The 25,852-nt window shown below is 41.2% G+C and overlaps 1 long non-coding RNA gene across 18 annotated transcripts in view; it reads right to left on the bottom strand.

Moving 5' to 3' along the window:
- Positions 1 to 25,592, bottom strand: part of LOC126928110 (uncharacterized) — a 33,355-nt gene extending 7,763 nt beyond the window's left edge. For 2 of the 18 annotated variants that reach the window (XR_007716318.1, XR_007716322.1), the window contains exons 1-2: positions 25,473 to 25,592; positions 22,502 to 22,942 (exon numbers count right to left, since the gene is read on the bottom strand). This is a non-coding gene — a long non-coding RNA (uncharacterized LOC126928110). Of the gene's footprint in view, positions 1 to 2,106; positions 2,567 to 5,095; positions 5,537 to 7,436; positions 7,897 to 11,269; positions 11,711 to 17,020; positions 17,462 to 19,991; positions 20,112 to 22,501; positions 22,943 to 25,472 lie in introns of those variants that run through there. The other 16 variants (XR_007716319.1, XR_007716320.1, XR_007716321.1 and 13 more) reach the window with 13 other exon arrangements.
- Between the last annotated feature and the right edge of the window lie 260 nt (positions 25,593 to 25,852).

Here is a 25,852-nt window from a genome sequence, read left to right as displayed (position 1 = left end):
CGGATCGATTGTGAGGTTGGACTAGATTTTTACGAGCGAGCGGAGCGAACGAGCAACGCTTACAATTTCCATGCTATACATATACCTTATATTGCCTTGCATATATTTCCTGTTATTACCTAATTTTGTCTGCGATTTCGGACCTCACGTTGCACTGTACTATGTGGAAATATTACTATTTATGTAAAACTATTGATAAACTGTAAACTTCTGTCAGTACGCAGTTCGATAAAGACTTCCGGCTCCTCGGACTGGTGCGAATATTTCAATGTCCCTATGTGCCAAACCGTTTGTTTGTGACACACCTTTACGCGTCCCTCGCTCGCAAGGCTCGCCCGAAAATTATAGCCTAACCTAAAACCAATACCTCTTGCGTTCGTTATTCGATACGGAGGCGACTTATTTCAAATTTGCGAACGTGTCGGATCGATTGTGAGGTTGGACTAGATTTCTACGAGCGAGCGGAGCGAACGAGCAACGCCTACGATTTCCAAGCTATACATATACCTTATATTGCCTTGCATATATTTCCTGTTATTACCTAATTTTGTCTGCGATTTCGGATCTCACTTTGCACTGTACTATGTGGAAATATTACTATTTATGTAAAACTATTGATAAACTGTAAACTTTTGTCAGTACGCAGTTCGATAAAGACTTCCGGCTCCTCGGACTGGTGCGAATATTTCACTGTTCCTATGTGCCAAACCGTTGGTTTGTGACACGCCTTTACGCGTCCCTCGCTCGCTGCGCTCGCTCGAAAATTATAGCCTAACCTAAAACCAATACCTCTTGCGTTCGTTATTCGATACGGAGGCGACTTATTTCAAATTTGCGAACGTGTCGGATCGATTGTGAGGTTGGACTAGATTTTTACGAGCGAGCGGAGCGAGCGAGCAACGCTTACAATTTCCAAGTTATACTGGTACCAAAATTTTTATCTAATATATATATATTGTTACGTTTCGCTATTCAAATTTTGAAATTTTAAACAATGTAGTAGTCGCTGCCACCAGAAACAGTCTAGGGACTGTTTCAATTAGATATTTCTTGTTAGAGTATGTAGCGATGATCGGAGTTTAGGACACTGGTCAACAATCTCCACGTTTCGGCTAACCTGCTATGCGCAGGAATACTAGCACGGGAGAGGATTGTTTGGAATAAACAATTATATTATAAATAATTATTACAGGCGGAATTAATGACGAATTATACTAATCATTGATATTATTTATTATTTTAATTATTAGTTATTAATAATAATTGAAGTTGACTCACCTGACGTTGGTCTTCGCTGATGAACGGGCAGGCCGCTGGGGTGATTCCGGTTTTAGAAAGATCGACACTTCTATAATTTTTCGTTTTAATCTTTATTTAATTTGAACAGTGTAAACAACAGTGTGTCCAGACGTGTTTAACAAGTCGAAATTCTAACACAAAAACTTGAGTCAACTATTGTTTTAATTCTAACTGACTAATAACAATTATTTTATAATTCGAACTGACTAATAACATTTATATCTCGTAATTCTTAAACTCGAACTGGAACGAACAATTATTCTCTAATCCTAACTTAAATTCTAATTAAATCAACTGAACGAACTGATATCAGACTCACTCAAATTCAATTGAACGACTAACAATTACTCTCCTTATTTTCGCTAAATTCTCCTGAACCAACTAATCACAATTGCTCTATCCTATTTCTTTATTCTAACTGAATTACTCTTCTTTAATTTCGTTAAATTCTCCCGAACGCTAACAATTTCTCTGACTATATCCTAACTGAACCAACTAATGGCAGTTACTCTCTTTTCACAATTACTCTGACTGTTCTAACTGAACCACTAACAATTAATCGCTAACGCTAACGCTAACAATTAATCTGACTCTTCTTTATTTTTCGCTAAATTCTCCCGAACCGCTAACAATTACTCTCTTACTCTTTTATTCAACTGGTAACGATTACTCCCTTTTATTCTAACTGGTAACGATTACTCCCTTTTATTCTAACTGGTATAAGCTTCATAAGGTATATACCTTATATTGCCTTGCATGTATTTCCTGTTATTACCTAATTTTGTCTGCGATTTCGGACCTCACGTTGCACTGTACTAAGTGGAAATATTACTATTTATGTAAAACTATTGATAAACTGTAAACTTTTGTCAGTACGCAGTTCGATAAAGACTTCCGGTTCCTCGGGCTGGTGCGAATATTTCAATGTCCCTATGTGCCAAACCGTTGGTTTGTGACACACCTTTACGCGTCCCTCGCTCGCTGCGCTCGCTCGACAACTATAGCCTAACCTAAAACCAATACCTCTTGCGTTCGTTATTCGATACGGAGGCGACTTATTTCAAATTTGCGAACGTGTCGGATCGATTGTGAGGTTGGACTAGATTTTTACGAGCGAGCGGAGCGAGCGAGCAACGATTACAATTTCCTAGCTATACATATACCTTATATTGCCTTGCATATATTTCCTGTTATTGCCTAATTATGTCAGCGATTTCGGACCACACGTTTCACTGTACTATGTGGAAATATTACTATTTATGTAAAACTATTGATAAAATGTAAACTTTTGTCAGTACGCAGTTCGATAAAGACTTCCGGCTCCTGGGGCTGTTGCGAATACTTCAATGTCCCTATGTGTCCAAACGTTGGTTTGTGACACACCTTTACGCGTCCATTGCTCGCTGCGCTCGCTAGAAAACTATAGCCTAACCTAAAACCATGCCCTCTTGCGTTCGTTATTCGATAAGGAGGCGACTTATTTCCAATTTGCTAACGTGTCGGATCGGTTGTGAGGTTGGACTAGATTTTTACGAGCGAGCGGAGCGAGCGAGCAATGATTACAATTTCCAAACTATACATTTGCGATATATTACCTTGCATATATTTCCTGTTATTACCTAATTTTGTCTGCGAATTCGGACATCACGTTGCACTGTACTATGTGGAGATATCACTATTTATGTGAAACTATTGATGAACTGTAAACTTTTGTCAGTACGTAATTCGATAAAGACTTCCGGCACCTCGGGCTGGTGCGAATATTTCAATATCCCTATGTGCCAAACCGTTGCTTTGTGACACACCCTTACGCGTCCCTCGCTCGCTGCGCTCGATAGAAAACTATAGCCTATCCTAAAACCATGCCCTCTTGCGTTCGTTATTCGATTAGGAGGCGACTTATTTCCAATTTGCTAACGTGTCGGATCGGTTGTGAGGTTGGACTAGATTTTTACGAGCGAGCGGAGCGAGCGAGCAACGATTACAATTTCCAAACTATACATTTGCGATATATTACCTTGCATATATTTCCTGTTATTACCTAATTTGAAATGCGATTTTGGACATCACGTTGCACTGTACTATGTGGAGATATTACTATTTATGTAAAACTATTGATAAACTGTAAACTTTTGTCAGTACGCAATTCGATAAAGACTAGCGGCTCCTCGGGCTGGTGCGAATATTTCAATGTCCCTATGTGCCAAACGGTTGCTTTGTAACACACCTTTACGCGACGCACGCTCGCTGCGCTCGCTCGAAAACTATAGCCTATCCTAAAACCAATCCCTCTTGCGTTGGTTATTCGATAAGTAGGCGACTTATTTTAAATTTTCGAACGTGTCGGATCGGTTGTGAGGTTGAACTAGATTTTTACGAGCGAGCGGTACGAGCGAGCAACGATTACAATTTCCACTCTATACATATACCTTATACTGCCTTGCATGTATTTCCTGTTATTGCCTAATTTTGTCAGCGATTTCGGACCTCACGTTGCACTGTACTATGTGGAAGTATTACTATTTATATAAAACTATTGATAAACTGTAAACTTTTGTCAGTACGCAGTTCGATAAAGATTTTCGGCTCCTCGGGCTGATGCGAATATTTCAATGTCCCTATGTGCCAAACCGTTGCTTTGTGACACACCTTTACGCGTCCCTCGCTCGCTGCGCTCGCTCGAAAACGATAGCCTAACCTAAAACCATCCCTCTTGCGTTGGTTATTCGATAAGTAGGCGACTTATTTTAAATTTTCGAACGTGTCGGATCGATTGTGAGGTTGGACTAGATTTTTACGAGCGAGCGGAGTGAGAGAGCAACGATTACAATTTCCAAGCTATACATATGCGATAAATTACCTTGCATGAATTTCCTGTTATTGCCTAATTTTGTTAGCGATTTCGGACCTCACGTTGCATTGTACTATGTGGAAATATTACTATTTATGTAAAACTATTGATAAACTGTAAACTTCTGTCAGTACGCAGTTCGATAAAGATTTTCGGCTCCTCGGGCTGGTGCGAATATTTCAATATCCCTATGTGCCAAACCGTTGCTTTGTGACACACCTTTACGCGTCCCTCGGTCGCTGCGCCCGCTCGAAAGCGATAGCATAACCTAAAACCATCCCTCTTTCGTTCGTTATGCGATAAGGAGGCGACTTATTTTAAATTTTCGAACGTGTCGGATCGGTTGTGAGGTTGAACTAGATTTTTACGAGCGAGCGGTACGAGCGAGCAACGATTACAATTTCCACTCTATACATATACCTTATACTGCCTTGCATGTATTTCCTGTTATTGCCTAATTTTGTCAGCGATTTCGGACCTCACGTTGCACTGTACTATGTGGAAGTATTACTATTTATATAAAACTATTGATAAACTGTAAACTTTTGTCAGTACGCAGTTCGATAAAGATTTTCGGCTCCTCGGGCTGATGCGAATATTTCAATGTCCCTATGTGCCAAACCGTTGCTTTGTGACACACCTTTACGCGTCCCTCGCTCGCTGCGCTCGCTCGAAAACGATAGCCTAACCTAAAACCATCCCTCTTGCGTTCGTTATTCGATAAGGAGGCGACTTATTTCGAATTTGGTCACGTGTCGGTTCGGTTATGAGGTTGGACTAGATTTTTACGAGCGTGCGGTACGAGCGAGCAACGATTACAATTTCCAAACTATACATTTGCGATATATTACCATGAATATATTTTCTGTTATTACCTAATTTGAAATGCGATTTTGGACCTCACGTTGCACTGTACTATGTGGAAATATTACTATTTATGTAAACCTATTGATAAACTGTAAACTTTTGTCAGTACGCAATTCGATAAATACTTGCGGCTCCTCAGGCTGGTGCGAATATTTCAAGGTCCCTATGTGCCAAACCGTTGGTTTGTGACGCAACTTTACGCGTCCCTCGCTCGCTGCGCTCGCTCGAAAACTATAGCCTAACCTAAAACCAATCCCTCTTGCGTTCGTTATTCGATAAGGAGGCGACTTATTTCGAATTTGGTCACGTGTCGGTTCGGTTGTGAGGTTGGACTAGATTTTTACGAGCGAGCGGTACGAGCGAGCAACGATTACAATTTCCACTCTATACATATACCTTATACTGCCTTGCATGTATTTCCTGTTATTGCCTAATTTTGTCAGCGATTTCGGACCTCACGTTGCACTGTACTATGTGGAAATATTACTATTTATGTAAAACTATTGATAAACTGTAAACCTCTGTTAGTACGCAATTCGATAAATACTTGCGGCTCCTCGGGCTGGTGCGAATATTTCAATGTCCCTATGTGCCAAACCGTTGGTATGTGACAAACCTTTACGCGTCCCTCGCTCGCTACGCTCGCTCGACAACTATAGCCTAACCTAAAACCAATCCCTCTTGCGTTCGTTATTCGATAAGGAAGCGACTTATTTCAACTTTGCGAACGTGTCGGATCGATTGTGAGGTTGGACTAGATTTTTACGAGCGAGCGGAGTGAGAGAGCAACGATTACAATTTCCAAGCTATACATATGCGATAAATTACCTTGCATGAATTTCCTGTTATTGCCTAATTTTGTTAGCGATTTCGGACCTCACGTTGCATTGTACTATGTGGAAATATTACTATTTATGTAAAACTATTGATAAACTGTAAACTTCTGTCAGTACGCAGTTCGATAAAGATTTTCGGCTCCTCGGGCTGGTGCGAATATTTCAATATCCCTATGTGCCAAACCGTTGCTTTGTGACACACCTTTACGCGTCCCTCGGTCGCTGCGCCCGCTCGAAAACTATAGCCTAACCTAAAACCTATCCCCCTTGCGTTCGTTATTCGATAAGGAGGCGACTTATTTTAAATTTTCGAACGTGTCTGATCGGTTGTGAGGTTGGACTAGATTTTTACGAGCGAGCGGAGCGAGCGAGCAACGCTTACAATTTCCAAGTTATACTGGTACCAAAATTTTTATCTAATATATATATATTGTTACGTTTCGCTATTCAAATTTTGAAATTTTAAACAATGTAGTAGTCGCTGCCACCAGAAACAGTCTAGGGACTGTTTCAATTAGATATTTCTTGTTAGAGTATGTAGCGATGATCGGAGTTTAGGACACTGGTCAACAATCTCCACGTTTCGGCTAACCTGCTATGCGCAGGAATACTAGCACGGGAGAGGATTGTTTGGAATAAACAATTATATTATAAATAATTATTACAGGCGGAATTAATGACGAATTATACTAATCATTGATATTATTTATTATTTTAATTATTAGTTATTAATAATAATTGAAGTTGACTCACCTGACGTTGGTCTTCGCTGATGAACGGGCAGGCCGCTGGGGTGATTCCGGTTTTAGAAAGATCGACACTTCTATAATTTTTCGTTTTAATCTTTATTTAATTTGAACAGTGTAAACAACAGTGTGTCCAGACGTGTTTAACAAGTCGAAATTCTAACACAAAAACTTGAGCCAACTATTGTTTTAATTCTAACTGACTAATAACAATTATTTTATAATTCGAACTGACTAATAACATTTATATCTCGTAATTCTTAAACTCGAACTGGAACGAACAATTATTCTCTAATCCTAACTTAAATTCTAATTAAATCAACTGAACGAACTGATATCAGACTCACTCAAATTCAATTGAACGACTAACAATTACTCTCCTTATTTTCGCTAAATTCTCCTGAACCAACTAATCACAATTGCTCTATCCTATTTCTTTATTCTAACTGAATTACTCTTCTTTAATTTCGTTAAATTCTCCCGAACGCTAACAATTTCTCTGACTATATCCTAACTGAACCAACTAATGGCAGTTACTCTCTTTTCACAATTACTCTGACTGTTCTAACTGAACCACTAACAATTAATCGCTAACGCTAACGCTAACAATTAATCTGACTCTTCTTTATTTTTCGCTAAATTCTCCCCCCAACCGCTAACAATTACTCTCTTACTCTTTTATTCAACTGGTAACGATTACTCCCTTTTATTCTAACTGGTAACGATTACTCCCTTTTATTCTAACTGGTATAAGCTTCATAAGGTATATACCTTATATTGCCTTGCATGTATTTCCTGTTATTACCTAATTTTGTCTGCGATTTCGGACCTCACGTTGCACTGTACTAAGTGGAAATATTACTATTTATGTAAAACTATTGATAAACTGTAAACTTTTGTCAGTACGCAGTTCGATAAAGACTTCCGGTTCCTCGGGCTGGTGCGAATATTTCAATGTCCCTATGTGCCAAACCGTTGGTTTGTGACACACCTTTACGCGTCCCTCGCTCGCTGCGCTCGCTCGACAACTATAGCCTAACCTAAAACCAATACCTCTTGCGTTCGTTATTCGATACGGAGGCGACTTATTTCAAATTTGCGAACGTGTCGGATCGATTGTGAGGTTGGACTAGATTTTTACGAGCGAGCGGAGCGAGCGAGCAACGATTACAATTTCCTAGCTATACATATACCTTATATTGCCTTGCATATATTTCCTGTTATTGCCTAATTATGTCAGCGATTTCGGACCACACGTTTCACTGTACTATGTGGAAATATTACTATTTATGTAAAACTATTGATAAAATGTAAACTTTTGTCAGTACGCAGTTCGATAAAGACTTCCGGCTCCTGGGGCTGTTGCGAATACTTCAATGTCCCTATGTGTCCAAACGTTGGTTTGTGACACACCTTTACGCGTCCATTGCTCGCTGCGCTCGCTAGAAAACTATAGCCTAACCTAAAACCATGCCCTCTTGCGTTCGTTATTCGATAAGGAGGCGACTTATTTCCAATTTGCTAACGTGTCGGAACGGTTGTGAGGTTGGACTAGATTTTTACGAGCGAGCGGAGCGAGCGAGCAATGATTACAATTTCCAAACTATACATTTGCGATATATTACCTTGCATATATTTCCTGTTATTACCTAATTTTGTCTGCGAATTCGGACATCACGTTGCACTGTACTATGTGGAGATATCACTATTTATGTGAAACTATTGATGAACTGTAAACTTTTGTCAGTACGTAATTCGATAAAGACTTCCGGCACCTCGGGCTGGTGCGAATATTTCAATATCCCTATGTGCCAAACCGTTGCTTTGTGACACACCCTTACGCGTCCCTCGCTCGCTGCGCTCGATAGAAAACTATAGCCTATCCTAAAACCATGCCCTCTTGCGTTCGTTATTCGATTAGGAGGCGACTTATTTCCAATTTGCTAACGTGTCGGATCGGTTGTGAGGTTGGACTAGATTTTTACGAGCGAGCGGAGCGAGCGAGCAACGATTACAATTTCCAAACTATACATTTGCGATATATTACCTTGCATATATTTCCTGTTATTACCTAATTTGAAATGCGATTTTGGACATCACGTTGCACTGTACTATGTGGAAATATTACTATTTATGTAAAACTATTGATAAAATGTAAACTTTTGTCAGTACGCAGTTCGATAAAGACTTCCGGCTCCTGGGGCTGTTGCGAATACTTCAATGTCCCTATGTGTCCAAACGTTGGTTTGTGACACACCTTTACGCGTCCATTGCTCGCTGCGCTCGCTAGAAAACTATAGCCTAACCTAAAACCATGCCCTCTTGCGTTCGTTATTCGATAAGGAGGCGACTTATTTCCAATTTGCTAACGTGTCGGAACGGTTGTGAGGTTGGACTAGATTTTTACGAGCGAGCGGAGCGAGCGAGCAATGATTACAATTTCCAAACTATACATTTGCGATATATTACCTTGCATATATTTCCTGTTATTACCTAATTTTGTCTGCGAATTCGGACATCACGTTGCACTGTACTATGTGGAGATATCACTATTTATGTGAAACTATTGATGAACTGTAAACTTTTGTCAGTACGTAATTCGATAAAGACTTCCGGCACCTCGGGCTGGTGCGAATATTTCAATATCCCTATGTGCCAAACCGTTGCTTTGTGACACACCCTTACGCGTCCCTCGCTCGCTGCGCTCGATAGAAAACTATAGCCTATCCTAAAACCATGCCCTCTTGCGTTCGTTATTCGATTAGGAGGCGACTTATTTCCAATTTGCTAACGTGTCGGATCGGTTGTGAGGTTGGACTAGATTTTTACGAGCGAGCGGAGCGAGCGAGCAACGATTACAATTTCCAAACTATACATTTGCGATATATTACCTTGCATATATTTCCTGTTATTACCTAATTTGAAATGCGATTTTGGACATCACGTTGCACTGTACTATGTGGAGATATTACTATTTATGTAAAACTATTGATAAACTGTAAACTTTTGTCAGTACGCAATTCGATAAAGACTAGCGGCTCCTCGGGCTGGTGCGAATATTTCAATGTCCCTATGTGCCAAACGGTTGCTTTGTAACACACCTTTACGCGACGCACGCTCGCTGCGCTCGCTCGAAAACTATAGCCTATCCTAAAACCAATCCCTCTTGCGTTGGTTATTCGATAAGTAGGCGACTTATTTTAAATTTTCGAACGTGTCGGATCGGTTGTGAGGTTGAACTAGATTTTTACGAGCGAGCGGTACGAGCGAGCAACGATTACAATTTCCACTCTATACATATACCTTATACTGCCTTGCATGTATTTCCTGTTATTGCCTAATTTTGTCAGCGATTTCGGACCTCACGTTGCACTGTACTATGTGGAAGTATTACTATTTATATAAAACTATTGATAAACTGTAAACTTTTGTCAGTACGCATTTCGATAAAGATTTTCGGCTCCTCGGGCTGATGCGAATATTTCAATGTCCCTATGTGCCAAACCGTTGCTTTGTGACACACCTTTACGCGTCCCTCGCTCGCTGCGCTCGCTCGAAAACGATAGCCTAACCTAAAACCATCCCTCTTGCGTTGGTTATTCGATAAGTAGGCGACTTATTTTAAATTTTCGAACGTGTCGGATCGATTGTGAGGTTGGACTAGATTTTTACGAGCGAGCGGAGTGAGAGAGCAACGATTACAATTTCCAAGCTATACATATGCGATAAATTACCTTGCATGAATTTCCTGTTATTGCCTAATTTTGTTAGCGATTTCGGACCTCACGTTGCATTGTACTATGTGGAAATATTACTATTTATGTAAAACTATTGATAAACTGTAAACTTCTGTCAGTACGCAGTTCGATAAAGATTTTCGGCTCCTCGGGCTGGTGCGAATATTTCAATATCCCTATGTGCCAAACCGTTGCTTTGTGACACACCTTTACGCGTCCCTCGGTCGCTGCGCCCGCTCGAAAGCGATAGCCTAACCTAAAACCATCCCTCTTTCGTTCGTTATGCGATAAGGAGGCGACTTATTTTAAATTTTCGAACGTGTCGGATCGGTTGTGAGGTTGAACTAGATTTTTACGAGCGAGCGGTACGAGCGAGCAACGATTACAATTTCCACTCTATACATATACCTTATACTGCCTTGCATGTATTTCCTGTTATTGCCTAATTTTGTCAGCGATTTCGGACCTCACGTTGCACTGTACTATGTGGAAGTATTACTATTTATATAAAACTATTGATAAACTGTAAACTTTTGTCAGTACGCAGTTCGATAAAGATTTTCGGCTCCTCGGGCTGATGCGAATATTTCAATGTCCCTATGTGCCAAACCGTTGCTTTGTGACACACCTTTACGCGTCCCTCGCTCGCTGCGCTCGCTCGAAAACGATAGCCTAACCTAAAACCATCCCTCTTGCGTTCGTTATTCGATAAGGAGGCGACTTATTTCGAATTTGGTCACGTGTCGGTTCGGTTATGAGGTTGGACTAGATTTTTACGAGCGTGCGGTACGAGCGAGCAACGATTACAATTTCCAAACTATACATTTGCGATATATTACCATGAATATATTTTCTGTTATTACCTAATTTGAAATGCGATTTTGGACCTCACGTTGCACTGTACTATGTGGAAATATTACTATTTATGTAAACCTATTGATAAACTGTAAACTTTTGTCAGTACGCAATTCGATAAATACTTGCGGCTCCTCAGGCTGGTGCGAATATTTCAAGGTCCCTATGTGCCAAACCGTTGGTTTGTGACGCAACTTTACGCGTCCCTCGCTCGCTGCGCTCGCTCGAAAACTATAGCCTAACCTAAAACCAATCCCTCTTGCGTTCGTTATTCGATAAGGAGGCGACTTATTTCGAATTTGGTCACGTGTCGGTTCGGTTGTGAGGTTGGACTAGATTTTTACGAGCGAGCGGTACGAGCGAGCAACGATTACAATTTCCACTCTATACATATACCTTATACTGCCTTGCATGTATTTCCTGTTATTGCCTAATTTTGTCAGCGATTTCGGACCTCACGTTGCACTGTACTATGTGGAAATATTACTATTTATGTAAAACTATTGATAAACTGTAAACCTCTGTTAGTACGCAATTCGATAAATACTTGCGGCTCCTCGGGCTGGTGCGAATATTTCAATGTCCCTATGTGCCAAACCGTTGGTATGTGACAAACCTTTACGCGTCCCTCGCTCGCTACGCTCGCTCGACAACTATAGCCTAACCTAAAACCAATCCCTCTTGCGTTCGTTATTCGATAAGGAAGCGACTTATTTCAACTTTGCGAACGTGTCGGATCGATTGTGAGGTTGGACTAGATTTTTACGAGCGAGCGGAGTGAGAGAGCAACGATTACAATTTCCAAGCTATACATATGCGATAAATTACCTTGCATGAATTTCCTGTTATTGCCTAATTTTGTTAGCGATTTCGGACCTCACGTTGCATTGTACTATGTGGAAATATTACTATTTATGTAAAACTATTGATAAACTGTAAACTTCTGTCAGTACGCAGTTCGATAAAGATTTTCGGCTCCTCGGGCTGGTGCGAATATTTCAATATCCCTATGTGCCAAACCGTTGCTTTGTGACACACCTTTACGCGTCCCTCGGTCGCTGCGCCCGCTCGAAAGCGATAGCCTAACCTAAAACCATCCCTCTTTCGTTCGTTATGCGATAAGGAGGCGACTTATTTTAAATTTTCGAACGTGTCGGATCGCTTGTGAGGTTGAACTTGATTTTAACGAGCGAGCGGAGCGATCGAGCAACGATTACTATTTCCACGCTATACATATACCTTATATTGCCTTGCATGTATTTCCTGTTATTGCCTAATTTTGTCAGCGATTTCGGACCTCACGTTGCACTGTACTATGTGGAAGTATTACTATTTATATAAAACTATAGATAATCTGTAAACTTTTGTCAGTACGAGGTTCGATAAAGATTTTAGGCTCCTCGGGCTGGTGCGAATATTTCAACGTCCCTATGTGCCAAACCGTTGGTTTGTGACACACCTTTACGCGTCCCTCGCTCGCCGCGCTCGCTCGAAAACGATAGCCTAACCTAAAACCATCCCTCTTGCGTTCGTTATTCGATAAGCAGGCGACTTATTTCGAATTTGGTCACGTGTCGGTTCGGTTGTGAGGTTGGACTAGATTTTTACGAGCGAGCGGTACGAGCGAGCAACGATTACAATTTCCACTCTATACATATACCTTATATTGCCTTGCATGTATTTAATGTTATTACCTAGTTTTGTCTGCGAATTCGGACATCACGTTGCACTGTACTATGTGGAAATATTACTATTTATGTAAAACAATTGATAAACTGTAAACTTTTGTCAGTACGCAGTTCGATAAAGACTTCCGGCTCCTCGGACTGGTGCGAATATTTCAATGTCCCTATGTGCCAAACCGTTTGTTTGTGACACACCTTTACGCGTCCCTCGCTCGCAAGGCTCGCCCGAAAATTATAGCCTATCCTAAAACCAATCCCTCTTGCGTTCGTTATTCGATAAGGAGGCGACGTATTTCAAATTTGCTAACGTGTCGGATCGGTTGTGAGGTTGGACTAGATTTTTACGACCGAGCGGAACGAGCGAGCAACGATTACAATTTCCACTCTATACATATACCTTATACTGCCTTGCATGTATTTCCTGTTATTGCCTAATTTTGTCAGCGATTTCGGACCTCACGTTGCATTGTACTATGTGGAAATATTACTATTTATGTAAAACTATTGATAAACTGTAAACTTTTGTCAGTACGCAGTTCGATAAAGACTTCCGGCTCCTCGGACTGGTGCGAATATTTCACTGTTCCTATGTGCCAAACCGTTGGTTTGTGACACACCTTTACGCGTCCCTCGCTCGCTGCGTCCGCTCGAAAACTATAGCCTAACCTAAAACCTATCCCCCTTGCGTTCGTTATTCGATAAGGAGGCGACTTATTTTAAATTTTCGAACGTGTCTGATCGGTTGTGAGGTTGGACTAGATTTTTACGAGCGAGCGGAGCGAGCGAGCAACGCTTACAATTTCCAAGTTATACTGGTACCAAAATTTTTATCTAATATATATATATTGTTACGTTTCGCTATTCAAATTTTGAAATTTTAAACAATGTAGTAGTCGCTGCCACCAGAAACAGTCTAGGGACTGTTTCAATTAGATATTTCTTGTTAGAGTATGTAGCGATGATCGGAGTTTAGGACACTGGTCAACAATCTCCACGTTTCGGCTAACCTGCTATGCGCAGGAATACTAGCACGGGAGAGGATTGTTTGGAATAAACAATTATATTATAAATAATTATTACAGGCGGAATTAATGACGAATTATACTAATCATTGATATTATTTATTATTTTAATTATTAGTTATTAATAATAATTGAAGTTGACTCACCTGACGTTGGTCTTCGCTGATGAACGGGCAGGCCGCTGGGGTGATTCCGGTTTTAGAAAGATCGACACTTCTATAATTTTTCGTTTTAATCTTTATTTAATTTGAACAGTGTAAACAACAGTGTGTCCAGACGTGTTTAACAAGTCGAAATTCTAACACAAAAACTTGAGCCAACTATTGTTTTAATTCTAACTGACTAATAACAATTATTTTATAATTCGAACTGACTAATAACATTTATATCTCGTAATTCTTAAACTCGAACTGGAACGAACAATTATTCTCTAATCCTAACTTAAATTCTAATTAAATCAACTGAACGAACTGATATCAGACTCACTCAAATTCAATTGAACGACTAACAATTACTCTCCTTATTTTCGCTAAATTCTCCTGAACCAACTAATCACAATTGCTCTATCCTATTTCTTTATTCTAACTGAATTACTCTTCTTTAATTTCGTTAAATTCTCCCGAACGCTAACAATTTCTCTGACTATATCCTAACTGAACCAACTAATGGCAGTTACTCTCTTTTCACAATTACTCTGACTGTTCTAACTGAACCACTAACAATTAATCGCTAACGCTAACGCTAACAATTAATCTGACTCTTCTTTATTTTTCGCTAAATTCTCCCCCCAACCGCTAACAATTACTCTCTTACTCTTTTATTCAACTGGTAACGATTACTCCCTTTTATTCTAACTGGTAACGATTACTCCCTTTTATTCTAACTGGTATAAGCTTCATAAGGTATATACCTTATATTGCCTTGCATGTATTTCCTGTTATTACCTAATTTTGTCTGCGATTTCGGACCTCACGTTGCACTGTACTAAGTGGAAATATTACTATTTATGTAAAACTATTGATAAACTGTAAACTTTTGTCAGTACGCAGTTCGATAAAGACTTCCGGTTCCTCGGGCTGGTGCGAATATTTCAATGTCCCTATGTGCCAAACCGTTGGTTTGTGACACACCTTTACGCGTCCCTCGCTCGCTGCGCTCGCTCGACAACTATAGCCTAACCTAAAACCAATACCTCTTGCGTTCGTTATTCGATACGGAGGCGACTTATTTCAAATTTGCGAACGTGTCGGATCGATTGTGAGGTTGGACTAGATTTTTACGAGCGAGCGGAGCGAGCGAGCAACGATTACAATTTCCTAGCTATACATATACCTTATATTGCCTTGCATATATTTCCTGTTATTGCCTAATTATGTCAGCGATTTCGGACCACACGTTTCACTGTACTATGTGGAAATATTACTATTTATGTAAAACTATTGATAAAATGTAAACTTTTGTCAGTACGCAGTTCGATAAAGACTTCCGGCTCCTGGGGCTGTTGCGAATACTTCAATGTCCCTATGTGTCCAAACGTTGGTTTGTGACACACCTTTACGCGTCCATTGCTCGCTGCGCTCGCTAGAAAACTATAGCCTAACCTAAAACCATGCCCTCTTGCGTTCGTTATTCGATAAGGAGGCGACTTATTTCCAATTTGCTAACGTGTCGGAACGGTTGTGAGGTTGGACTAGATTTTTACGAGCGAGCGGAGCGAGCGAGCAATGATTACAATTTCCAAACTATACATTTGCGATATATTACCTTGCATATATTTCCTGTTATTACCTAATTTTGTCTGCGAATTCGGACATCACGTTGCACTGTACTATGTGGAGATATCACTATTTATGTGAAACTATTGATGAACTGTAAACTTTTGTCAGTACGTAATTCGATAAAGACTTCCGGCACCTCGGGCTGGTGCGAATATTTCAATATCCCTATGTGCCAAACCGTTGCTTTGTGACACACCCTTACGCGTCCCTCGCTCGCTGCGCTCGATAGAAAACTATAGCCTATCCTAAAACCATGCCCTCTTGCGTTCGTTATTCGATTAGGAGGCGACTTATTTCCAATTTGCTAACGTGTCGGATCGGTTGTGAGGTTGGACTAGATTTTTACGAGCGAGCGGAGCGAGCGAGCAACGATTACAATTTCCAAACTATACATTTGCGATATATTACCTTGCATATATTTCCTGTTATTACCTAATTTGAAATGCGATTTTGGACATCACGTTGCACTGTACTATGTGGAAATATTACTATTTATGTAAAACTATTGATAAACTGTAAACTTCTGTCAGTACGCAGTTCGATAAAGATTTTCGGCTCCTCGGGCTGGTGCGAATATTTCAATATCCCTATGTGCCAAACCGTTGCTTTGTGACACACCTTTACGCGTCCCTCGGTCGCTGCGCCCGCTCGAAAGCGATAGCCTAACCTAAAACCATCCCTCTTTCGTTCGTTATGCGATAAGGAGGCGACTTATTTTAAATTTTCGAACGTGTCGGATCGGTTGTGAGGTTGAACTAGATTTTTACGAGCGAGCGGTACGAGCGAGCAACGATTACAATTTCCACTCTATACATATACCTTATACTGCCTTGCATGTATTTCCTGTTATTGCCTAATTTTGTCAGCGATTTCGGACCTCACGTTGCACTGTACTATGTGGAAGTATTACTATTTATATAAAACTATTGATAAACTGTAAACTTTTGTCAGTACGCAGTTCGATAAAGATTTTCGGCTCCTCGGGCTGATGCGAATATTTCAATGTCCCTATGTGCCAAACCGTTGCTTTGTGACACACCTTTACGCGTCCCTCGCTCGCTGCGCTCGCTCGAAAACGATAGCCTAACCTAAAACCATCCCTCTTGCGTTCGTTATTCGATAAGGAGGCGACTTATTTCGAATTTGGTCACGTGTCGGTTCGGTTATGAGGTTGGACTAGATTTTTACGAGCGTGCGGTACGAGCGAGCAACGATTACAATTTCCAAACTATACATTTGCGATATATTACCATGAATATATTTTCTGTTATTACCTAATTTGAAATGCGATTTTGGACCTCACGTTGCACTGTACTATGTGGAAATATTACTATTTATGTAAACCTATTGATAAACTGTAAACTTTTGTCAGTACGCAATTCGATAAATACTTGCGGCTCCTCAGGCTGGTGCGAATATTTCAAGGTCCCTATGTGCCAAACCGTTGGTTTGTGACGCAACTTTACGCGTCCCTCGCTCGCTGCGCTCGCTCGAAAACTATAGCCTAACCTAAAACCAATCCCTCTTGCGTTCGTTATTCGATAAGGAGGCGACTTATTTCGAATTTGGTCACGTGTCGGTTCGGTTGTGAGGTTGGACTAGATTTTTACGAGCGAGCGGTACGAGCGAGCAACGATTACAATTTCCACTCTATACATATACCTTATACTGCCTTGCATGTATTTCCTGTTATTGCCTAATTTTGTCAGCGATTTCGGACCTCACGTTGCACTGTACTATGTGGAAATATTACTATTTATGTAAAACTATTGATAAACTGTAAACCTCTGTTAGTACGCAATTCGATAAATACTTGCGGCTCCTCGGGCTGGTGCGAATATTTCAATGTCCCTATGTGCCAAACCGTTGGTATGTGACAAACCTTTACGCGTCCCTCGCTCGCTACGCTCGCTCGACAACTATAGCCTAACCTAAAACCAATCCCTCTTGCGTTCGTTATTCGATAAGGAAGCGACTTATTTCAACTTTGCGAACGTGTCGGATCGATTGTGAGGTTGGACTAGATTTTTACGAGCGAGCGGAGTGAGAGAGCAACGATTACAATTTCCAAGCTATACATATGCGATAAATTACCTTGCATGAATTTCCTGTTATTGCCTAATTTTGTTAGCGATTTCGGACCTCACGTTGCATTGTACTATGTGGAAATATTACTATTTATGTAAAACTATTGATAAACTGTAAACTTCTGTCAGTACGCAGTTCGATAAAGATTTTCGGCTCCTCGGGCTGGTGCGAATATTTCAATATCCCTATGTGCCAAACCGTTGCTTTGTGACACACCTTTACGCGTCCCTCGGTCGCTGCGCCCGCTCGAAAGCGATAGCCTAACCTAAAACCATCCCTCTTTCGTTCGTTATGCGATAAGGAGGCGACTTATTTTAAATTTTCGAACGTGTCGGATCGCTTGTGAGGTTGAACTTGATTTTAACGAGCGAGCGGAGCGATCGAGCAACGATTACTATTTCCACGCTATACATATACCTTATATTGCCTTGCATGTATTTCCTGTTATTGCCTAATTTTGTCAGCGATTTCGGACCTCACGTTGCACTGTACTATGTGGAAGTATTACTATTTATATAAAACTATAGATAATCTGTAAACTTTTGTCAGTACGAGGTTCGATAAAGATTTTAGGCTCCTCGGGCTGGTGCGAATATTTCAACGTCCCTATGTGCCAAACCGTTGGTTTGTGACACACCTTTACGCGTCCCTCGCTCGCCGCGCTCGCTCGAAAACGATAGCCTAACCTAAAACCATCCCTCTTGCGTTCGTTATTCGATAAGCAGGCGACTTATTTCGAATTTGGTCACGTGTCGGTTCGGTTGTGAGGTTGGACTAGATTTTTACGAGCGAGCGGTACGAGCGAGCAACGATTACAATTTCCACTCTATACATATACCTTATATTGCCTTGCATGTATTTAATGTTATTACCTAGTTTTGTCTGCGAATTCGGACATCACGTTGCACTGTACTATGTGGAAATATTACTATTTATGTAAAACAATTGATAAACTGTAAACTTTTGTCAGTACGCAGGACGATAAATATTTTCGGCTCCTCGGGCTGGTGCGAATATTTCAATATCCCTATGTGCCAAACCGTTGCTTTGTGACACACCTTTACGCGAACCTCGCTCGCTGCGCTCGCTCGAAAATTATAGCCTATCCTAAAACCAATCCCTCTTGCGTTCGTTATTCGATAAGGAGGCGACGTATTTCAAATTTGCTAACGTGTCGGATCGGTTGTGAGGTTGGACTAGATTTTTACGACCGAGCGGAACGAGCGAGCAACGATTACAATTTCCACTCTATACATATACCTTATACTGCCTTGCATGTATTTCCTGTTATTGCCTAATTTTGTCAGCGATTTCGGACCTCACGTTGCATTGTACTATGTGGAAATATTACTATTTATGTAAAACTATTGATAATCTGTAAACTTTTGTCAGTACGAGGTTCGATAAAGATTTTGGGCTCCTCGGGCTGGTGCGAATATTTCAATGTCCCTATGTGCCAAACCGTTGGTTTGTGACACGCCTTTACGCGTCCGTCGCTCGCTGCCCTCGCTCGAAAACGATAGCCTAACATAAAACCAAGCACTCTTGCTTTCGTTATTCGATAAGGAGACGACTTATTTCAAATTTGCTAACGTGTCGGATGGGTTGTGAGGTTGGACTAGATTTTTACGAGCGAGCGGTGCGAGCGAGCAACGATTACTATTTCCACGCTATACATATACCTTACATTGCATTGCATGTACTTCCTGTTATTGCCTAATTTTGTCAGCGATTTCGGACCTCACGTTGCACTGTACTATGTGGAAATATTACTATTTATGTAAAACTATTGATAAACACTAAACTTTCGTTAGTACGCAGTTCGATAAAGATTTTCGGCTCCTCGGGCTGGTGCGAATATTTCAATGTCCCTATGTGCCAAACCGTTGGTTTGTGACACACCTTTACGCGTCCCTCACTCGCTGCGCTCGCTCGAAAACTATAGCCTAACCTAAAACCAATCCCTCTTGCGTTCGTTATTCGATAAGGAGGCGACTTATTTCAAATTTGCGATCGTGTCGGATCGGATGTGTGGTAGGACTAGATTTTCACGAGCGAGCGGAGCGAGCGAGCAACGATTACGATTTCAGCGCTATACATATACCTTATATTGCCTTGCATATATTTCCAGTTATTACCTAATTTTGTCTGCGAATTCGGACCTCACGTTGCACTGTAGTATGTGGAGATATTACTATTTATGTAAAACTATTGACAAACTGTAAACTTTCGTCAGTACGCAATTCGATAAAGACTTCCGGCTCCTCGGGCTGGTGCGAATATTTCAATGTCCCTATATGCCAAACCGTTGGTTTGTGACACGCCTTTACGCGTCCCTCTCTCGCTGCGCTCGCTCGAAAACTATAGCCTAACCTAAAACCATCCCTCTTTCTTTCGTTATTCGATAAGGAGGCGACTTATTTCGAATTTGGTCACGTGTCGGTTCGGTTGTGAGGTAGGACTAGATTTTCACGAGCGAGCGGAGCGAGCGAGCAACGATTACAATTTCCAAACTATACATTTGCGATATATTACCTTGCATATATTTCCTGTTATTACCTAATTTGAAATGCGATTTCGGACCTCACGTTGCACTGTACTATGTGGAAATATTACTATTTATGTAAAACTATTGATAAACTGTAAACTTTTGTCAGTACGCAATTCGATAAATACTTGCGGCTCCTCGGGCTGGTGCGAATATTTCAATATCCCTATGTGCCAAACCGTTGGTTTGTGACACACCTTTACGCGTCCCTCGCTCGCTGCGCTCGCTCGACAACTATAGCCTAACCTAAAACCAATACCTCTTGCGTTCGTTATTCGATACGGAGGCGACTTATTTCAAATTTGCGAACGTGTCGGATCGATTGTGAGGTTGGACTAGATTTTTACGAGCGAGCGGAGCGAGCGAGCAACGATTACAATTTCCTAGCTATACATATACCTTATATTGCCTTGCATATATTTCCTGTTATTGCCTAATTATGTCAGCGATTTCGGACCACACGTTTCACTGTACTATGTGGAAATATTACTATTTATGTAAAACTATTGATAAAATGTAAACTTTTGTCAGTACGCAGTTCGATAAAGACTTCCGGCTCCTGGGGCTGTTGCGAATACTTCAATGTCCCTATGTGTCCAAACGTTGGTTTGTGACACACCTTTACGCGTCCATTGCTCGCTGCGCTCGCTAGAAAACTATAGCCTAACCTAAAACCATGCCCTCTTGCGATCGTTATTCGATAAGGAGGCGACTTATTTCCAATTTGCTAACGTGTCGGAACGGTTGTGAGGTTGGACTAGATTTTTACGAGCGAGCGGAGCGAGCGAGCAATGATTACAATTTCCAAACTATACATTTGCGATATATTACCTTGCATATATTTCCTGTTATTACCTAATTTTGTCTGCGAATTCGGACATCACGTTGCACTGTACTATGTGGAGATATCACTATTTATGTGAAACTATTGATGAACTGTAAACTTTTGTCAGTACGTAATTCGATAAAGACTTCCGGCACCTCGGGCTGGTGCGAATATTTCAATATCCCTATGTGCCAAACCGTTGCTTTGTGACACACCCTTACGCGTCCCTCGCTCGCTGCGCTCGATAGAAAACTATAGCCTATCCTAAAACCATGCCCTCTTGCGTTCGTTATTCGATTAGGAGGCGACTTATTTCCAATTTGCTAACGTGTCGGATCGGTTGTGAGGTTGGACTAGATTTTTACGAGCGAGCGGAGCGAGCGAGCAACGATTACAATTTCCAAACTATACATTTGCGATATATTACCTTGCATATATTTCCTGTTATTACCTAATTTGAAATGCGATTTTGGACATCACGTTGCACTGTACTATGTGGAAATATTACTATTTATGTAAAACTATTGATAAACTGTAAACTTCTGTCAGTACGCAGTTCGATAAAGATTTTCGGCTCCTCGGGCTGGTGCGAATATTTCAATATCCCTATGTGCCAAACCGTTGCTTTGTGACACACCTTTACGCGTCCCTCGGTCGCTGCGCCCGCTCGAAAGCGATAGCCTAACCTAAAACCATCCCTCTTTCGTTCGTTATGCGATAAGGAGGCGACTTATTTTAAATTTTCGAACGTGTCGGATCGGTTGTGAGGTTGAACTAGATTTTTACGAGCGAGCGGTACGAGCGAGCAACGATTACAATTTCCACTCTATACATATACCTTATACTGCCTTGCATGTATTTCCTGTTATTGCCTAATTTTGTCAGCGATTTCGGACCTCACGTTGCACTGTACTATGTGGAAGTATTACTATTTATATAAAACTATTGATAAACTGTAAACTTTTGTCAGTACGCAGTTCGATAAAGATTTTCGGCTCCTCGGGCTGATGCGAATATTTCAATGTCCCTATGTGCCAAACCGTTGCTTTGTGACACACCTTTACGCGTCCCTCGCTCGCTGCGCTCGCTCGAAAACGATAGCCTAACCTAAAACCATCCCTCTTGCGTTCGTTATTCGATAAGGAGGCGACTTATTTCGAATTTGGTCACGTGTCGGTTCGGTTATGAGGTTGGACTAGATTTTTACGAGCGTGCGGTACGAGCGAGCAACGATTACAATTTCCAAACTATACATTTGCGATATATTACCATGAATATATTTTCTGTTATTACCTAATTTGAAATGCGATTTTGGACCTCACGTTGCACTGTACTATGTGGAAATATTACTATTTATGTAAACCTATTGATAAACTGTAAACTTTTGTCAGTACGCAATTCGATAAATACTTGCGGCTCCTCAGGCTGGTGCGAATATTTCAAGGTCCCTATGTGCCAAACCGTTGGTTTGTGACGCAACTTTACGCGTCCCTCGCTCGCTGCGCTCGCTCGAAAACTATAGCCTAACCTAAAACCAATCCCTCTTGCGTTCGTTATTCGATAAGGAGGCGACTTATTTCGAATTTGGTCACGTGTCGGTTCGGTTGTGAGGTTGGACTAGATTTTTACGAGCGAGCGGTACGAGCGAGCAACGATTACAATTTCCACTCTATACATATACCTTATACTGCCTTGCATGTATTTCCTGTTATTGCCTAATTTTGTCAGCGATTTCGGACCTCACGTTGCACTGTACTATGTGGAAATATTACTATTTATGTAAAACTATTGATAAACTGTAAACCTCTGTTAGTACGCAATTCGATAAATACTTGCGGCTCCTCGGGCTGGTGCGAATATTTCAATGTCCCTATGTGCCAAACCGTTGGTATGTGACAAACCTTTACGCGTCCCTCGCTCGCTACGCTCGCTCGACAACTATAGCCTAACCTAAAACCAATCCCTCTTGCGTTCGTTATTCGATAAGGAAGCGACTTATTTCAACTTTGCGAACGTGTCGGATCGATTGTGAGGTTGGACTAGATTTTTACGAGCGAGCGGAGTGAGAGAGCAACGATTACAATTTCCAAGCTATACATATGCGATAAATTACCTTGCATGAATTTCCTGTTATTGCCTAATTTTGTTAGCGATTTCGGACCTCACGTTGCATTGTACTATGTGGAAATATTACTATTTATGTAAAACTATTGATAAACTGTAAACTTCTGTCAGTACGCAGTTCGATAAAGATTTTCGGCTCCTCGGGCTGGTGCGAATATTTCAATATCCCTATGTGCCAAACCGTTGCTTTGTGACACACCTTTACGCGTCCCTCGGTCGCTGCGCCCGCTCGAAAGCGATAGCCTAACCTAAAACCATCCCTCTTTCGTTCGTTATGCGATAAGGAGGCGACTTATTTTAAATTTTCGAACGTGTCGGATCGCTTGTGAGGTTGAACTTGATTTTAACGAGCGAGCGGAGCGATCGAGCAACGATTACTATTTCCACGCTATACATATACCTTATATTGCCTTGCATGTATTTCCTGTTATTGCCTAATTTTGTCAGCGATTTCGGACCTCACGTTGCACTGTACTATGTGGAAGTATTACTATTTATATAAAACTATAGATAATCTGTAAACTTTTGTCAGTACGAGGTTCGATAAAGATTTTAGGCTCCTCGGGCTGGTGCGAATATTTCAACGTCCCTATGTGCCAAACCGTTGGTTTGTGACACACCTTTACGCGTCCCTCGCTCGCCGCGCTCGCTCGAAAACGATAGCCTAACCTAAAACCATCCCTCTTGCGTTCGTTATTCGATAAGCAGGCGACTTATTTCGAATTTGGTCACGTGTCGGTTCGGTTGTGAGGTTGGACTAGATTTTTACGAGCGAGCGGTACGAGCGAGCAACGATTACAATTTCCACTCTATACATATACCTTATATTGCCTTGCATGTATTTAATGTTATTACCTAGTTTTGTCTGCGAATTCGGACATCACGTTGCACTGTACTATGTGGAAATATTACTATTTATGTAAAACAATTGATAAACTGTAAACTTTTGTCAGTACGCAGGACGATAAATATTTTCGGCTCCTCGGGCTGGTGCGAATATTTCAATATCCCTATGTGCCAAACCGTTGCTTTGTGACACACCTTTACGCGAACCTCGCTCGCTGCGCTCGCTCGAAAATTATAGCCTATCCTAAAACCAATCCCTCTTGCGTTCGTTATTCGATAAGGAGGCGACGTATTTCAAATTTGCTAACGTGTCGGATCGGTTGTGAGGTTGGACTAGATTTTTACGACCGAGCGGAACGAGCGAGCAACGATTACAATTTCCACTCTATACATATACCTTATACTGCCTTGCATGTATTTCCTGTTATTGCCTAATTTTGTCAGCGATTTCGGACCTCACGTTGCATTGTACTATGTGGAAATATTACTATTTATGTAAAACTATTGATAATCTGTAAACTTTTGTCAGTACGAGGTTCGATAAAGATTTTGGGCTCCTCGGGCTGGTGCGAATATTTCAATGTCCCTATGTGCCAAACCGTTGGTTTGTGACACGCCTTTACGCGTCCGTCGCTCGCTGCCCTCGCTCGAAAACGATAGCCTAACATAAAACCAAGCACTCTTGCTTTCGTTATTGGATAAGGAGACGACTTATTTCAAATTTGCTAACGTGTCGGATGGGTTGTGAGGTTGGACTAGATTTTTACGAGCGAGCGGTGCGAGCGAGCAACGATTACTATTTCCACGCTATACATATACCTTACATTGCATTGCATGTACTTCCTGTTATTGCCTAATTTTGTCAGCGATTTCGGACCTCACGTTGCACTGTACTATGTGGAAATATTACTATTTATGTAAAACTATTGATAAACACTAAACTTTCGTTAGTACGCAGTTCGATAAAGATTTTCGGCTCCTCGGGCTGGTGCGAATATTTCAATGTCCCTATGTGCCAAACCGTTGGTTTGTGACACACCTTTACGCGTCCCTCACTCGCTGCGCTCGCTCGAAAACTATAGCCTAACCTAAAACCAATCCCTCTTGCGTTCGTTATTCGATAAGGAGGAGACTTATTTCAAATTTGCGATCGTGTCGGATCGGATGTGTGGTAGGACTAGATTTTCACGAGCGAGCGGAGCGAGCGAGCAACGATTACGATTTCAGCGCTATACATATACCTTATATTGCCTTGCATATATTTCCAGTTATTACCTAATTTTGTCTGCGAATTCGGACCTCACGTTGCACTGTAGTATGTGGAGATATTACTATTTATGTAAAACTATTGACAAACTGTAAACTTTCGTCAGTACGCAATTCGATAAAGACTTCCGGCTCCTCGGGCTGGTGCGAATATTTCAATGTCCCTATATGCCAAACCGTTGGTTTGTGACACGCCTTTACGCGTCCCTCTCTCGCTGCGCTCGCTCGAAAACTATAGCCTAACCTAAAACCATCCCTCTTTCTTTCGTTATTCGATAAGGAGGCGACTTATTTCGAATTTGGTCACGTGTCGGTTCGGTTGTGAGGTAGGACTAGATTTTCACGAGCGAGCGGAGCGAGCGAGCAACGATTACAATTTCCAAACTATACATTTGCGATATATTACCTTGCATATATTTCCTGTTATTACCTAATTTGAAATGCGATTTCGGACCTCACGTTGCACTGTACTATGTGG

The sequence above is a fragment of the Bombus affinis genome, unplaced genomic scaffold, assembly GCF_024516045.1.
Source record: "Bombus affinis isolate iyBomAffi1 unplaced genomic scaffold, iyBomAffi1.2 ctg00000577.1, whole genome shotgun sequence".
NCBI classification, from domain to species: domain Eukaryota; kingdom Metazoa; phylum Arthropoda; class Insecta; order Hymenoptera; family Apidae; genus Bombus; species Bombus affinis.
This window is presented reverse-complemented; position numbering and strand designations above follow the sequence as displayed.